General features: G+C 41.6%; 1 long non-coding RNA gene across 1 annotated transcript; it reads right to left on the bottom strand.

Moving 5' to 3' along the window:
* Positions 1-529: 529 nt before the first annotated feature.
* On the bottom strand, positions 530-16836 carry LOC139188921 (uncharacterized). The gene is made up of 3 exons (XR_011572339.1): positions 16264-16836; positions 15591-15649; positions 530-904 (listed from the first exon to the last, which is right to left on the bottom strand). It is a non-coding gene; the product is annotated as an uncharacterized lncRNA (long non-coding RNA).
* Between the last annotated feature and the right edge of the window lie 1732 nt (positions 16837-18568).

The following is an 18568-nucleotide window of genomic DNA, read 5'->3' as shown; positions in this document are numbered from 1 at the left end:
ATGTTAGCAATAATGTGGTTCAAAATCGCATTTGGTGAGAATTAAAATATTACTAGATTGTAGTAGTAAGTGGCAAATCAATGTAATTGCAACATCACACATCATCTTTAAAACATTTCAATCTCATACATTCGCTTTATTTTAATTACAATTTATACACCTAGTAGTTAAACCGTTAATTTAATCGTTAAACGATGACGTGGTAAATGTGGATTTCATATGTTTACTGATATGTCAATTAATTATGTCATGTGAATAATTTTAATTTTTTTGTTAATTTTTTTTCTTTTGAAGTATATTAGATTAATGGGACATAAATTAACAGGATCTTTTTGCAGGATTTTCGAAGTTTGTTATGCTTTAGATTTAATTAGTGAAAATTGTAGAAAGTGGTTTGATCAAATATCTAAAAGCCATGAATGTTTGGTATAAAAAATTCAAATAAAAATTCCCCAAATTATAAGCTTACTTTGCCATATGATACTATAGAGAGAAAATGACATGAAACGCGTCTCGATAGGGATTGAACGCAAGAAAAATTACAAGCTTATCGGAACTTTTTCTTTTGTGTTTTATTTTATTCAAACGATATTGGACAAGGTACGTCCAACACAAGACCTTGAATGCCAAAAAAGCTCTTAATCAATAAAACTATATTGAAAATTTTATTCGAACTAAATTGAATGAAGTTTTCCCATATTTGGAGCGAGGAATCTATGCCACACCCCGTCCCGAAGGAGAGCATACTGGCCGTCACGTGAGAGTGACGTAACCATTTACACAGTCCGGAAGCTTTAAAGATACAATTACTAAGATGTACCACCCAAGGGTGAGTCCTACTTTTGTGAATTCTGTCAGAACACCGTGGGAATCCTTGTGAGCCACCAACACTGCTAACTAGAACCTGGAGGAGTGCAAAACAAGATTGAGTAGGTCAGTAAAACAAAGCTTTTCGAAAATATTTCAGTTGATAACATTTATAACCCCTCGCTGTAAAACCCGTATACTTTCCCAGAAAATAGTATATATATAGTCATATATAATCTCAAAACTCAAATCACAAGTCTTTCACACTTTTCAAGAAAATATGCCATGCTATGCATCAAAAAATAATAAGGATGCAACATTATAACAAGTGAAATAAGGAATCAACCGGAGACCCTACAGCTGGTCCTGTACGGTTAATTCTATAGCTCAATATCCAATCCAACCGGAGTCACCAACTGTGACCTGTACGGCACTACTCTGCACATAAATCGAAACTACCTAAAGTAGTCTGTACGATAAGAATGGTGTAATAATACACTCTAGTGCTTCTCTCATCAATAGCTGTATAAAAATCTAAGTTCACCTACAAGTCGGAACCCTCTCATGGTCTGTACGACATGTCGGAACCCTCTAATGGTCTGTACGACATGCACCTACTTGGATCCAAGGTGAGCGTGTGGTGCAGGGTGAATAATATAAGCACTAACACCATGGGTGCAGCTTATGAGCTCTCAACACAACTCACATCACAATAAATCACATGATTAACATAAAACTCACCTGATACTCACCTGTGCGTCCACAGCACCGTTTAACATATATATGCACAAAATACTAATTCATATAATTCATATATATGTATGCATGGCATTTAAAACATACTTTCATTTAAATTCAATTTCTGGAAAAAATCAATAGTATATAGGTAAATACAGAAAATATTGCCCACTCACCTGGAGTTCGCCCTACTACTCCCTAGCACAACACATCAAGGCGTCATGATGATCGGTGCCTAGAACAATCATCAAATCAACCTCATAGATCATATCGATAGAATATATTTATATAAAACACGTCACTACGTAGTTCGATCCGGAAGATCTGCAACTCAGATTTCCAATACATAACTTCCAGAGGTCCACACTATATCTCTAGAACAACATCCTAAAATTTCCTTACCATCCAACGGTCGGATCTCCGTCAATTGTCAAAACCAAGTGACGGTTAACATTCTAATTTATGAACTTACAACTCCAATTCTGGAAGATCCGTGAATCAGATTCTGAATCCGTAAGTTCCTATAATCCTCAAATATTACGTATTACAACGTGTCAAATTTAGGTGACGATCCAACGATCGGATCGTCAATTCACATTTTCACCTAACCACGAATCGTAACAAACTTAGATTCAGTTACTAAAATTACATCAATCAATTATCAAAACTGAACCTAGAACATTAAATACATGCTAAGAATGACATTGGCGGGCCACTAGCCAAGGGCCGCCGCGGGTGGTGGTCGGCCGCCTCGGCTCGCCGGAAAATCCAACTATTTCCAAAAATTCTCAAAAAATACAGAAATGAAGATCTCAATGAGTAGAGTAAACTTTATACCTAAGGACAAGGCCAATTTGTTCTGCAAAGGCTCCAATTTCATCAAAACCCGTCGGAACCCTAGTTTTGGGTGTGATTCAATTCGGCCTTCAAACTTGCTCCGACGCCTCCACCACTGCATGGGCTTTGTTCTTGGGTTCTAAGGGAGTATAATGGTGGTGGTAATTGGAAAGAATCATTTCTAAATTCACCGGAGAAAGGAAAAATCCGTCGGAACCACCGTGTGTGTACAGCTTCAATTCGAATAAATTTGACAAGAAATTTGATAATCTACCACCACAGGGATGTTGGGCTCATCGAGAACGTTCCATAGACACTGGAATCACCTCCAACGGACCTCGGACGAAGGAGATACGACCGGGTCAAGAACCGGGTTGTAATATGGAACCGGGTCGTAGGTCCGGTTAGCTAGTTCTTCTTCTTCCTCCCTTCCCTCTTGCTCTCTTCTTTGGTTGGCCAGCCCTTCCTCTCTCCTCTCCTAATTCGCCAACTCCTTCTTCTTCTCCGATTGGGCTGTTTTTCCCAATCTTTCTTTTTCTCTGTTTTTCCTTTCCTTCCGATGCCTTCCTCATTCTTTTCTCATTTCTAATAACAACTAATAACAATAATAACACATAAATATATACAATATATATATATATATATATATATATATATATATATATATATATTAACCAAAGTAAAAGTACTTCTCAGGTTAGAGTTCCGTAAAACTTTAACCGTAACTCCAAATCACGAACCATATGCGCCCACGTTTCCGTAGCGACGAGTACTACGAGGATATGACAAGAGAACAAATCTTAGATGGCGCGACCCAACGATTAACCTCGAACAATGCGCGTGCCTCAAAGGGCATTTATGTAAAATCCTTTATTAAACTTTAAAAACTCTTAAAATTAGGGATGGGCTGTGACAATCTACCCACCTAATAGAATTTCGTCCTCGAAATTCACACAAGAATTACAATTCATCAATAACCATAAAATAATCTGAGATAGATCTCTCTCAGCCGATTCTCTGACTTCTAAGTAGCTTCTTCCACTGAAAGATTCCTCCATAAACTTTCACCAAACTCATTGTCTTATTCCTCAGCACAATGTTTTTTCAATACAAGATAGTCACTGGCTCCTCATCATACGTCAAATCCAGATTGATTTCCAAAGGTTGAGGAGGTATCACATGTGAAGGATCTGAGATGTAATGTCGAAGTATCGAAACATAAAACACATCGTGCCCTTTAGACAACTCTGGAGGCAACTCAAGCCTGTAAGTAACTTCATCGACTCTTTTCGTGATCACATATGGTTTGATGTATCTAGGACTTACTTGTTTTTCTTTCCAAACCGAACCATACTTTTCCAAGGTGATAACTTTAAAAACATCCAATCACCTATATTATACACCCGGTCAGTGACATGTCTGTCTACTAAGCTTTTTTGTCAATCCTGGGCCGCTTTCAAGTCAGACTTAATCATTTGAACATTATGAGTAGTCTCATCCACAATCTTAGGGCCCACCAAAACTCTTTCGTCAACTTTTGACCAACACAAAGGTGTACTACAAGTTTTCCCATATAATGCCTCAAATGGTATCATATCCATACTCGAATGAAAGTTGCTGTTGTAGGCACATTCCATCAAATCCAACCGTTTATGCCAAGCGTCACTAAACTGCAATATTGAAGATCTTAGCATATCCTCCAACATCCAAATCGTCCTCTCAGATTGCCTATATGTTTAAGGATGATAAACCGTACTATAAAGTAGCCTTGTATCCAAAGCCTCTTGACGCCAACCAAAACTTAGAAGTAACCTTGGTCACGATCCGAAATAATACTCATTGGCTTTCTATAGTACTTTACAACCTTCGATAACAACAATTATAGTTGATCAGTTTAAAGAATACTTTTCCCTCACTGGAATAAAGTGTGCTAACTTGGTAAGCCGATCTACAAACACCCAAACACCATCAAATCCATTCTGTGTACGTGGAAGCTTATACACGAAATCCATAGTTATATTTTCCCATTTCCACTAAGGAACGGGAAGTGATTGCATCAATCCAAAAGGCTTCTTTCTTTCCACTTTAACCTGCTGACAGATGATCCACCTACTTACATACTCAGCAATTTCCTTTTTCATACCCAGTCAATAATAAAATAGTTGAAGAGTATGATATATCTTAGTACCTCTTGGATGCATTGCATGAGCTGAACAGTGTGCATCGTCAAAATTGCTTTCTTTAATTCCACATCATTAGGCACATACATCCCGTTCTCTTGCATAAGTATGCCATATGATTCTCTAACTATAAGGTCTTTCTTTTTCCCTTTATTCTTTGCCTCAGTTAATTCTTGAATTTCTTCCTCATTCATCTGGGCATCGAGTATACAATCAACCAAAATAGGCCTAACTTGGAACTAGCAAGTAAGGCTACTTCTCGTTCTTCTATTCTCAATCCATTCAAACTTAACCTCTTTTCTAGTCAATCTCGCCAATGGCAAAGCAACGACTGAAAAATCTTTCACAAACCGTCTATACTATCCTACTAGGCCAAGAAAACTCCGTACGTTAGTGACGGTTTGAGGTTGTTCCCAATTCTCAACCGCTGCTATCTTTTAAGGATCCACTTGAATACCTTAAGCGGATATAATATGTCCCAGAAATGTCACTTGATTTGTCCAAAATTGACATTTGTCAAACTTTGCATACTACCAATGTTTCCTCAAACATTGCAACACCAACTCAAAATGACTAGCATGCTTTACTTTCAACTTAAGAGTATGTGGATGCAAATTTTCTCCTCTTCGATCTTGGACGATTTTGCACCTACAAAACAACTAGCACCTTAGGTTAAGGCCAAGAGCCTCACGCGCCCACGATGAATGGGGGGGGGGCTTTGGCCGAAGAACCTCCGATGCCAAAGTTAGAATTTTAGAGAGAAATAGTGTTTAGAATATTTGGGATTTTTTGTAAGAGAATTGGAACTAGTGTTTTGTGAAAATGGGACCCAATTTATAGGAGAGGAAAGGGTGATTTATTTTGGGGGGTTATGGAGATAATGGGCTAGTTATTTTGGGGAGTTATGGAAATAATTGGCTAGTTAATTAGCAAATAGTAATAACCTAATTAACTAGCTATTTGAATGTCATAAAAAGGGGGAGAAAATGGCAGCAACAAACAGAAAGTAAAGGGCATGGCCGGCCCTAGTGGGTTTTTGGTTATAATTTGGAGGTTTAGTTGATAATTAAGGGATTGATTAGGTAATTAATCCCTTAATTAGTCAATTTTAGGAAATATGAAAGGAATAAGTATATTATTTAGCTAATTGATTAGCTAAATAATGAAATGGGAAATATATGAATAAATTAGGTTTTAAGTTGATACCTATTTTGGGCACTTTTGACTTGGTTGAAGGATAATTGTCTGCTGATTGCACGTAGGAATCCTGGTATACCTCAAGGGTAGTTTTGTCTTTTTTTGTCAAAAATCCACGTGTCGCCTTGTGATTATTTTTGGCTCCACAAATGCCCCCACACCTGTTGGGCTGCTTGTAGGAAAGGGCAACAGGTGTAGAGATTTTCTTGCTTTAGGAAACTTAAGACTGCTTCCTATTTTGATGTTGATTCTCTCTTTAAATGGAAATTAGATCCTTCTAGGAAAGGGAAATAAATTTCTCTCAAAGCCTATTTAATTCCACCTTAAGTGGGTTTTTAAATCAACTTTGGAGAGCGATTTATTCTACCTAACAAGAGAGAGAAAGTTAGAGGATATTTGTTCCCCCTCCTCTAGCAATCTTCTACATCTTGCCCGTGCAAAGGACCGTCTTTCGTTGATTTCTTCGTCTTCTCCGTGCCGCACCGATGTAAGAAAAATTTAATTTTTCTTGCCTTCTTCTTGGATAGTGCTATTGCAGGGCAGCCGTCGGGGTGGTGCGACATGTCGGCTGGCAGGGACCGGGAGTTGGCTTGGCATGGGCCGAGGAGATGTCGTGGCAGGGACCACTACTTGGGCAGCTTGGCTTGGCTTGAGCCAAGGGCTGCTTGTATGGCTGGGGTCGCGGATTGTGGCGTTGGGATGCAGTGCTAGGCGAGCCGCATGGCTCATGTCCTTTGGGCTCTTGGACCTGACTCGGACCAGGCTGGCGATTGAGAGAAATGAGGAGATTGTGGGTCTCATGGGCTGTTGGAATGTTGGGTTGAACTCCCCTACTGGGTACCACGAATGGTGTTGGCTACTTTAACTATCTTCATCAGGAGAAACGTGGGCTGCTTCTAAAATAAGAGGTGAATAGGATCAAGGTGGATGCATTGGTTCGTCCAATCACCATTGTGGATCCTGCTGCAAGTGAAGGTGGGAAAATGGATCTTCCATGCCTGTTCAAGAGATGCCGGCTGAGAAAAACCAAAGACTTCTTTCTTTGCTTATGCAAAGTATGAAAAGTTGATTGCTGCTTATAATCAAGTGATCCACTTCAAGAGAATCGTCGATAGGCTTGAACCCCAAGTGTTGGAACTTCAAGGTGTACTGAAGATCAACGAAAATTTGAAGAAAAAAGTGGATGAGCCGCAACGCGCCCATGTTGGTATTGGTGAAGTAGTTGGAGAAGTTGGTGCCCAGGCTGGAGCAGTCAAGGGTGATGCTGCTGCTAAGAGCTTCGCGGCTGCTGAAGGTATGGCGACGGAATAGTCGTGGGATGTCCAGGCTGCTAAAGTGCAGTCATCTAGGTAGCCTTTAAGATTTTCTTTGTTTTTCCTTGTAGCTCTTGTTTTGCTTGAACTCCTTCGGCCTTTGCTAGTTGTTTATAAACATGTTTTCCTTCGCTTTTCTTCATCTTCGCTTCTTTTGTTCATGCCCTAACCTTTAGACTTGATAGACCAGTGGCAGGCATGCTACTTTTTTATAAGCAGACAAGCCCGCTTAGCCTATGCAGCCGTAGGTGTTGGTGTAGAACTTTGCAAAGTTGTTAGCCATTGGGTTGGCAGTCGGATGCCTTACTTACAGAAGCAGACAAGTCCGCGTAACCACTAGGCTGTTAACCTTGACTTTCTCCAATTCCGTAGGTTACGTAGCAAGTATCACAACACTCTAGGACTTGGTGTAGGTTGTTCCGCACTTGGCAGAGGTGAAGCTTATCGACTACGTAGCATGTCGGCAGTGGATAAAACTTCGTATATGCGTGCTAGCTTGTTTAACCTTTCACAAGAATGTGCGGTTGTATAAGTCTAGTGCGGTTTTATTGCTCGAAGGGCAAGCCGTAGGCAGTCTTCCGAAATCCGTAGGCTACCTTAGTGCACTCGGTAGCAGCTTTAGGGTTCCAGGGCAGCCATCTGTAGGGCGTACTGCATAATGTGCCCCCTCCGTATCTAGGGCTCAGTTTCCCACGGATTAGGCCAAGAGACCCAAAATCCTTCAGTTAGCTAAGCCTTGAAAAAGACCATTGTGGCTATTTCTAGGAATCCCAGCGCAAGCCATCGTGCTTCTAGTTATACTAGGGCAGCCAGGCTCATCCACGTCTGGATATTCGGAGTATAAAGTTTATCCTCCCATCTTGGAGAGCTAACCCATATGGGTGTCGGGGAATTGGTTTACCCTCTCGCACTGGAGAGCATAGTTGGTCCCTCGGGGGGCGCAATTCCTGCGATGAGTCCCTAAGAAGGGCGCAGTCTTCTTTTGAAGTGCAGGAGTGATTAGTTGTTGTAAGCATACAGCCAAGCCAAGTTGTGATTACTTCTAAATTCCTCATTGAAAAACGAGTGAAACGAACGAGAACTTTAGCTGTAAGGTAGGAACTGCATAACAACTGGATAGTCCTCAGCTTGTGAGGTGGTGCCCGTCGAGCTTCTTGAGTCTTCAGGTTTTGATGTAGCGGGAGGTCACACATGTACTTCCTCATATTGTAAGCCATCCACTGCTTTTCGATCTTTTTGCCGTTTCATGGTGGCGAGGGTGTAATTACTCTTGCCGTCTACTCTGCTGATCTTGTACAGACCTTTCCAGATGAGAATAGTCTTTTTGGATCCTTCTCTACAGGCAGTGATGAAGGCTTTTCTGCGCCGTCGACATGCAAATGCCAGAAGTCTCCATCGGGTGGAGTAGGCGCTGCTAGAGTGTGCTCGGCTACTTCTGAGGCATCGTTGGGCCGCTCTGTTGCGTCACCTAGGCTCGGCGTGAATGCGCAGTAGGGAGCTGTGGAGATGGGGCCATGTCATACGCAGCAGGAGATGCTCAACTGCCGGTATTGGGCCACTCTAGAGTTGAATCATTGAGTAAGGGTCGGCTAGGGCCATGTGGTGCGCAGCAAGAAGTGGTACTCAACTGCCGGTACATGTTGCTCCTATGTAGAATCTTTTAGGGTGACGAAGACAAAACTTGCTTCTGAGTGTGTCCTTCCAGTGTTATGTTCGTCAGAAAACTTCACATCCGCCGGGGTCTATGCCTTTATCGTCGGGCGTCTGGATTGGGAAGAATAATATGTCATGAGGATGACTGCATGCGTTTGAAAGTAAAACTTGTGCTTCTGGGTTGCAACAACTATCGCCAAAGTTAGCTTTTGAATTTTTAATAGCATCGAGGAAAGCTTTTTAACTGTAGAATACAAGTAGTCGAGCCCCTAGCTCTTTTCACATGATGGTAGAGCTTATTGCTACTTTAGATACCGTCAAACATGCGAATAGGTCCTCCGCTGCTTCTAGGGAGGTGATGTCGGGTACTTCTTCAAGTCTTTAAATGTGCATTGGCGAGCCTCATCCCAAAGTGCATGCTTCTCTGCCAAAGCAAAAGAGTCTGCCAGAGTTAGATCTTCTTTCATGATCAATTTTCAGAATAGCAGGTGGTCTGCCGGAAGTTCTTTTTGGAAGGCTGCTCTAGCTATCGAGTCGTTGCATCTGACTATTTTTGCCTTCTCTACTTTGAACCTCCTCACATAGTCGCGAAGCGACTCCTTTGGGTTCTTCTTGACGTCGAACAAATGGTCAGACTTCTTTTTGATCGAGCGATAGGATGAATATTCTTTGGTGAAAACCAAAGAAAGTTCGTAGAAATTCCGGATGGATTGTGGCGGCAGGGTGTAGAACCAATCTTGCGCCTCGCCTTGTAGAGTGGTGGCGAATATCTTGCACATGAGATCATCATTGTTTCGATAAAGGATCATTGCGCTTCGGTAGCGCTTTAAGTGTCTCTCCAGGTCTTCATCCCCTTTGAAAAATGTGAAATGTGGCATGCTGAACTCGCGTGGAGGCTCTGCCTGCTCGATCTCATCCATGAAGGGTGACCTGCTTATATTGGTCATGTTCCGTCGTAGTGCCTCGTCGGTGACCTCGTTGCGTTGGAAATCATGCAATCGCTTGGTCAAGAGTATTTATACTTCTTCCTGAATTTGCCTTTGTTGGGGTAGCGGATCTCTCGGCTGCCTCCAGCCATGACTTACTGGTCTAGGCTGCTCTTCCATGAGTTTGGCTCATCTATGTCGCGGATGCAGTGCATGTGGTGCGTTCCTAGCAGGTGAACGAGTTCTTCGCAGGCTGCTGGTTGAACTTGAGCTGGATTGAATGACTGCTTCTCTCCGTCCGTCGTGCTGCCTACTCTGATGTGAGGTGGAAGATGCTCCTTGTGGGCTTACCCGCGAATGGACACTTTGCCCGGAAGGTTGCTCATGTTGACTATCGGAGTATGACCCCAACCGTGAATGTATGCTCATCCGTGGGCCTAGTCGAGAGTACATGCTCCTCCGCGCGCTAAGATGGGAATATACACTGCCCAAACGTTCAACTCGTGGCTGGTCGAGTGGCTGCTTACCAGGACGCTGCTGAAAAGGTCTGTCTGCCCTTGTTCTACTTCGGGATACCTCGTCCAAGGCACGTTGGATCCCAATGCATTGCAAAAGTTGATTCACCAAGGTTGTCTGTTGTGCAAGGGCGCTCGTCAACTCTATGACTTGTCGAGACAAGTGTTGTTCGCCATTTGGATTGGAAGAGCTTGGAAGGAATGCGCCTCATTGGGCAGTGAAAGGGTGGTAGACTTCGGGCGCGAGATTTGAGTTGGGAAATGTCAAACCCGCGAAAAAATATGGTGAGAATGCCCTCAGTTCGATGGTAGGTCCGGATGGTTGAGATAGTCTTGGGCCGACTTGGGCTGCTTGGAAAGCCACTGGAGCAGGATAGGCGGTGAGAGTGGGCTGCTCGATGGAAGCAGGCTGGACCACGGGAGTGGGCTGCTCGTCGGGAGCAGGCTAGGTCATGAAAGCAGGCTGCTTGGCAGGAGCAGGCTGGGCCACGGGAATGGGCAGCTCGACGGAAGTAGGTTGGGCCACGGGAGTGGGCTGCTTGACGGAAACAGGCTGGACTACGGGAGTGGGCTGCTTGTTGGGAGCAGGTTGGGTCACGAGAGCAGGCTGGGCCACGGGAGTGGGCTGCTCGACGGAAGTAGGCTGGACCACGGGAGTGGGCTGCTCGTCGGGAGCAAGCTGGGTCACGAGAGCAGGCTGCTTGGCACGAGCAGGCTAGGCCGCGAGAGCAGGTTGCTTGGCGGGAGCAGGCTGGGCCATGGGAGTGGGCTGCTCGACGGAAGCAAGCTGGACCACGGGAATGGGATGCTTGTCGGGAGCAGGCTGGACCACGGGAGTGGGCTGCTCGTCAGGAGCAGGCTGGGTCACGAGAGCAGGCTGGGCCACGGGAGTGGGCTGCTCGACGGAAGCAGGCTGCTTAATGCGCGGTGCATGTGAATGCGAGGCTTGGGCTTGGGTCCACGTAAACTTGGATGGCGCGGCTTGGATCGTGGTCTTGGTACCGTGAGCCTTGGATGGCACAGCTCGGGCCGTGGTGAAAGCTCCATGGACCTCGCCATGAATGGTTACCGAAGTAGCCACCGCGGTGGTTCCCATGGTGGCCGTGGTGAAGGCATCATGGACCTCGCTGTGGGTGGCTACCGAGGTAGCCACCGCGGTGGTTCCCATGGTGGAAACTCGTGGTGGTGATGCCGCTCCCCTTATTGTCGCATTTTGCCTCACGGATCTCCGCAATCCCATTTCTTGTATATTAGAATTTTCACTTATGGAATTTTCTAAATTTCTAGCCATTATATTTTGCTTATACGTTTTATCAAAGAACCTTTGCAAGTAAAAAATTCTAATAATAAGAACGTATGAAAAATATTCAAATGGACTAGAAAATAAAGAAAAAACCTTTTTGTGCGAGAGTCTTCTACGAGTATGGATTTCAACTCTCAATGAAAGCACCAATTTGTGGATGCAAATTTTCTCCTCTTCGATCTTGGACGATTTTGCACCTACAAAACAACTAGCACCTTAGGTTAAGGCCAAGAGCCTCACGCGCCCACGATGAATGGGGGGGGGGGCTTTGGCCGAAGAACCTCCGATGCCAAAGTTAGAATTTTAGAGAGAAATAGTGTTTAGAATATTTGGGATTTTTTGTAAGAGAATTGGAACTAGTGTTTTGTGAAAATTGGACCCAATTTATAGGAGAGGAAAGGGTGATTTATTTTGGGGGGTTATGGAGATAATGGGCTAGTTATTTTGGGGAGTTATGGAAATAATTGGCTAGTTAATTAGCAAATAGTAATAACCTAATTAACTAGCTATTTGAATGTCATAAAAAGGGGGAGAAAATGGCAGCAACAAACAGAAAGTAAAGGGCATGGCCGGCCCTAGTGGGTTTTTGGTTATAATTTGGAGGTTTAGTTGATAATTAAGGGATTGATTAGGTAATTAATCCCTTAATTAGTCAATTTTAGGAAATATGAAAGGAATAAGTATATTATTTAGCTAATTGATTAGCTTAAATAATGAAATGGGAAATATATGAATAAATTAGGTTTTAAGTTGATACCTATTTTGGGCACTTTTGACTTGGTTGAAGGATAATTGTCTGCTGATTGCACGTAGGAATCCCGGTATACCTCAAGGGTAGTTTTGTCTTTTTTTGTCAAAAATCCACATGTCGCCTTGTGATTATTTTTGGCTCCACAGAGTATACCAGACCTCAACTCTTCCTTGAAAACACATAGGTACCTCTAAGCTGATCAAACAATCATCAATGCGCGGTAATGGATAACGGTTCTTATTCATTACCCGATTCAAATACCTAATATCCATACATATTCTTAAGGTCCCGTCTTTCTTCCTTATAAACAAAGCTGGGGTTTTCCAAGGTAACGTACTAGGTTAACTAAAACCTTTATCAACCAATTCCTGTGACTAAATTTTCAATTCCTTCAACTCTGTAGGAACCAATCTATAACATAAAATCTGTACTTGGAGACAATTCAATAATGAACACCACATCTCTGTCTGGTGGCAATCCAGGTAAATCATTCCGGAAACACATTAGGAAAATGTCTACCACTCGTACGTCATCCAAAATACTAGGAGTACGATCCTGCAATACCACATGAGCTAGGTATCCTTGGCAACCTTTTGATAACAATCTGTTTGCTTTCACAACAGAAATAACGGCATACCTCACTCCACTTTGCTCACTCACAAAAGTAACCTCTGATAATCCAAGACAATGGAAAGTAACTGATTTCCTGTAGCAAAACATATTGGCACGATTATAATGCAACCAATATGTGCCTAAAATCACATCAAAATCCACAATGTCTAACGGGATAAGATTCGTTGGCATAACTACTTCTTCCACCATCACTGGACACCCTGAATAATCATAACCAACATAGAATGACCAACCTGTTTACTTGCTTAACGAATCTAACAAACAAGTTATGGATATTACGGTCTGCAGCCCACAATAACGATAACTCACTGTTATCTCGATAAGTAAGTAATAATTCTTAAGGGTGCAATATTACCATCATGCATTTCATTAGAAATACATATATACGCCTCGATCGTGCTCCAACATTACTCTCTTTGCAACATCTTCCAAAACATCAAATTTCCGCATCATGACCAATGAATTCTGGCAAAGTGACCAAAATATCTAACGTATCCATAATCAAGCCCGAATGATTCAAAGCATCTTGCAGTGATATGTTAACACGTCATCGACTTGTTTTCATCCCTCGTGACCTCTAATAGCTTGATTACTTCACCCCTGCACACCACGACCTAACTGACCATAACTAATAGATCCAGGAACTTGCTAGATCGACGTTAGTGGTGGCAAGGAAGACCGTTGGGCATCTATTGATTCTGGGGACAATATACAGCTCTATGTCCCATTTGTCCATATGTAGCATTCATTGCTTTCCACACTCTCCAAAGTGTCTATTATTGTACCTACGGCACAAAGGTACATTTCCTCTACCAGAGTCACCTTGTCTCTAAGATCTGGGGTCACCAGTAAATCTATCACTTCGCCTTTGACCAGTGGCACTAAAACCTCAGCTGGAAGAATTAGCTCTAGCTTCACTTCTTTTGAAGCTCTGAGTCTTTCGAGGTCCTTGATATGACGGATCTTTAACTTTATCGTTTTTCCTCTTATTCCAATTCTTTTCTTATTCTTCTTTACTCTCGCTGATCATGTTCTCAGAGTCCTCAATTCTCAACATCTCGTAAACTCCTGGTAAGAAGTACAATGAATAGTGGTCGCCGAAGAACGCCACGTCTTCTTATTATCTATCCTAAAACGACATAACAACTCGACCGGATTAGCAACAACTTCCGAATGGAAACGAGGCAAGTCTGTAGACTTTCTATAATACTCATTCGCCGTCATCTTTCCTTGTCTCAAATTTGTGAACTTCTGCTTCTTATCATCAATATATGTCGGTGAAATAAATTTTTTCTTAAACAATTCTTTAAACAACTTTCAAACACTTATGTCCTCCGATAACATCAAATAAGACTCTTGCCTACACCAGGATGCAAATTCAATACTCAGAAACCAGGTAGTCATCTCGACCTACCTTTCAAAAGAAAGATTCCCTTAACTTGCAGAATCTGAAACGCCTTTTCCAAATGATTAAACCATGGATTTGCTCCCTCCGGTCTTTCATTTCCTTAAAGTGATTCAGATTCAACTTATAACCATTCTCAAAAGGAGTCCTTTGGGTAAGGACGTATAACAGACTGAATCACATTAGCAATAGCTTCCCCTAAAATGCTATATCAGGGAAACTAGGCTCATCTGAACTACGTGGCTCACTAAGAGGCGGTATAGTTCTGACAGAAGACACTAGGAAATTCTCAAGATGTCCAGGATTGCAACCTAGGCTCTGATACCAATTGACACACCCCGTCCCGAATGAGGGTATGCTGGCCGTCACATGAGAGTGACGTAACCATTTACACAGTCCGGAAGCTTTAAAGATACAATTACTAAGATGTACCACCCGAGGGTGAGTCCTACTTTTGTGAATTCTGTCAGAACACCATGGGAATCCTCGTGAGCCACCAACACTACTAACTAGAACCTGGAGGGGCGCAAAACAAGATTGAGTGGGTCAGTAAAACAAAGCTTTTCGAAAATATTTCAGTTAATAACATTTCTAACCCCTTGCTGTAAAACCCGTATACTTTCCCAGAAAATAGTATATATATAGCCATATATAATTTCAAAACACAAATCACAAGTCTTTAACACTTTTCAAGAAAATATGCCATGCTATGCATCAAAACATAATAAGGATGCAACATTATAACAGGTGAAATAAGGAATCAATCGGAGACCCTGCAGCTGGTCCTGTACGGTTAATTCTATAGCTCAATATCCAATCCAACCGGAGTCACCAACTGTGACCTGTACGGCACTACTCTGCACATAAATCGGAACTACCTAAAGTAGTCTATACAATAAGAATGGTGTAATAATACGCTCTAGTGCTTCTCTCATCAATAGCTGTATAAAAATCTAAGTTCACCGACAAGTCGGAACCCTCTCATGGTTTGTACGACATGTCGGAACCCTCTAATGGCCTGTACGACATGCACCTACTTAGATCCAAGGTGAGCGTGTGGTGCAGGGTGAATAAAATAAGCACTAACACCATGAGTGCAAGTTATGACCTCTCAACACAATTCACATCACAATAAATCACATGATTAACATAAAACTCACTTGATACTCACCTGTGCGTTCACAGCACCGTTTAACATATATATGCACAAAATACTAATTCATATAATTCACATATGTATGCATGACATTTTAAAACATACTTTCATTTAAATTCAATTTCTGGGAAAAATCAATAGTATATAGGTAAATACAGAAAATACTGCCCACTCACCTGGAGTTCGCCCTACAACTCCCTAGCACAACACATCAAGGCGTCATGACGATCGGTGCCTAGAACAATCATCAAATCAACCTCAGAAATCATATCAATAGAATATATTTATATAAAACACGTCACTACGTAGTTCGATCCGGAAGATCTGCAACTCAGATTTCCAATCCATAACTTCAAGAGGTCCACAATATATCTCTAGAACAACATCCTAAAATTTCCTTACCATCCAACGGTCGGATCTCCGTCAATTGTCAAAACCAAGTGATGGTTAACATTCTATTTTATGAACTTACAACTCCAATTCCGGAAGATCCGGGAATCGGATTCCCAATCCCTAAGTTCCTATAATCCTCAAATATTACGTATTACAACGTATCAAAGTTTGGTGACGATCCAACCGTCGGATCATCAATTCACATTTTCACCTAACCATGAATCGTAACGAACTTAGGTTCAATTACTCAACTTACGTCAATCAATTATCAAAACTGAACCTAGAACATTAAACACATGCTAAGAATGACATTGGCGGGCCACTGGCCACGCGCCGCCGCACGGGCCGCCGCGGGTGGCGGTCGGCCGCCTCGGCTCGCCGGAAAATCCAACTATTTCAAAAAATTCTCAAAAAATACAGAAATGAAGATCTCAATGAGTAGAGTAAACTTTATACCTGAGGCCAAGGCCAATTTGTCCTTTAAAGGCTCCAATTTCATCAAAACCCGTCAGAACCCTAGTTTTGGGTGTGATTTGATTCGGCCTTCAAACTTGCTCCGACGCCTCCACCACTGCATGGGCTTTGTTCCTGGGTTCTAAGGAGTATAATGGTGGTGGTAATTGGAAGGAATCATTTCTAAATTCACGGGAGAAAGGAAAAACCCGTCGAAACCACCGTGGGTGTACGGCTTCAATTCGAATAAATTTGATAAGAAATTTGATAATCTACCACCACAGGGATGTTGGGCTCGACGAGAACGTTCCATAGACACCGGAATCACCTCCAATGGACCTCGGACGAAGGAGATACGACCAGGTCAAGAACCGGGTCGTAATATGGAATCGGGTCGTAGGTCCGGTTAGCTAGTTCTTCTTCTTCCTCCTTTCCCTCCTGCTTTCTTCTCTGGTTGGCCAACCCTTCCTCTCTCCTTTCGTAATTTGCCAACTCCTTCTCCGATTGGGCTGTTTTGCCCAATCTTTCTTTTTCTCTGTTTTTCCTTTCCTCCCGATGCCTTCTCATTCTTTTCTCATTTCTAATAACAACTAATAACAATAATAACACATAAATATATAAATATATATATATATATATATATATATATATATATTAACCAATGTAAAAGTACTTCTCAGGTTAGAGTTCCGTAAAACTTTAACCGTAACTCCAAATCACGAACCGTCTGCGCCCACGCTTCCGTAGCAACAAGTACTACGAGGATATGACAAGAGAACAAATCTTAGATGGCACGACCCAACGATTAACCTCGAATAATGCATGTGCCTCAAAGGGCATTTTTATAAAATCCTTTATTAAACTTTAAAAACTCTTAAAATCAGGGACGGGCTGTGACAATCTAACAGAGATAACATTTGACATTTGATTAAACTGTCAATTTGCCTTTTGAACTATCACTTAACTTTCGATTTCTCTCTAAACCTTTTAATTAGAAAATTAAGGACTTAAACTAATTTTTTTGGCCGATTTGCCCCTGCTGTTAATTTTTCATTCATCCCATCTAAATTTCTATTAAATTGAAGCATGTGCACAACACGTGAGAATAGTTTGATCGCTTCATTTTTTTAAATAATTGAAAACCTTAGATTTCTAAAATATAAACCAATGCAAATATGTGTGATTCTATAACTTTTGTGTCTGAAAACCTAACGAAATGATGCTTTTGTGCACAAAGGAGAGTCGCGTGGTGTGCACATGAAAAAAATTAATGTTAATTTGAATGAAATCTATGAAAAACTAACGGTAAGGGGGAAATCGACCAAAAAAATTAGTTTTAAGTCCTTAATTTTCCAATTAAAAAGTTCAGGGGGAAATCAAAAGTTAAATGATAGTTCATGGACAAATTGACAATTTAGCTAATAACATTTTGTGAGACTAAAATTCCTCTCTACACCCGAAATCTCTTTGAAATAAGAAATACTATTCTTACCACCTATTTGTATCATCTCTCTATTTCAAAGATGAGGCTATTTGCGTAGCAAACCCTACCTCTTTTAGAGAGATTGTACAAATGATGGTACAAATAGGTTGTAAGTGTAGATTACTCATATGAAGACCATCACACATACTTCGTAAGGTCGATCGAGCCAAATTGAAAATAACTTTGCTCAAGTTTGGTTTGTTTCTATTTTCCAGGCTGCTCAAGATTTTTTCCACATTGCTCACATGTGTAACACATAACTGCAAAAGCTAAGGCATGTACGATAACAAAGACATATATGGTACATGGTGAAATAGTATACAAAATCAATTCATAACATCAGATATGCACGAACCAGTGTCAAAAGGCTTATCAATGACATCTTGATAATCAAACTACAAACTTTTTGTACCCAAAATAGACCAAACCTAAGTAAACCATGCATTGCAATGCAAAATCTTTCTTCTATCGACATCCATCAAAACAAACCAATTTCCGCCTCAGACAGTTTATACATCACAAAACTTACGGCGAGTCTAATGAATCACAAAAAACCCGGGGACTGCATTGCCTGGAACAAAAACATTGTATAAACAGTAAAGCATAGGAGACCGGGGACGAAATTGCCTGGAACAAAAACATTGTATAAATGGTAAAGCATAGGAGACCGGGGGCCGGCATTGCCCAGAACGAAAACATTATACATATGCTAAAGCATACTAAGCCACACAAATAGAAATCCTAAAGATTAAGCATTTTAAGCAAGCCAAAACACACTAGTTTATCCAAAGGATGAAGCCACGCAGCAGCAAAATAAACTAGTAA

This window comes from Malus domestica, chromosome 10 (assembly GCF_042453785.1).
Source record: "Malus domestica chromosome 10, GDT2T_hap1".
In the NCBI taxonomy this organism is placed as follows: Eukaryota; Viridiplantae; Streptophyta; class Magnoliopsida; order Rosales; family Rosaceae; genus Malus; species Malus domestica.
Note: the sequence above shows the minus strand (reverse complement) of the source record. Positions and strands in the feature narration are given on the sequence as shown.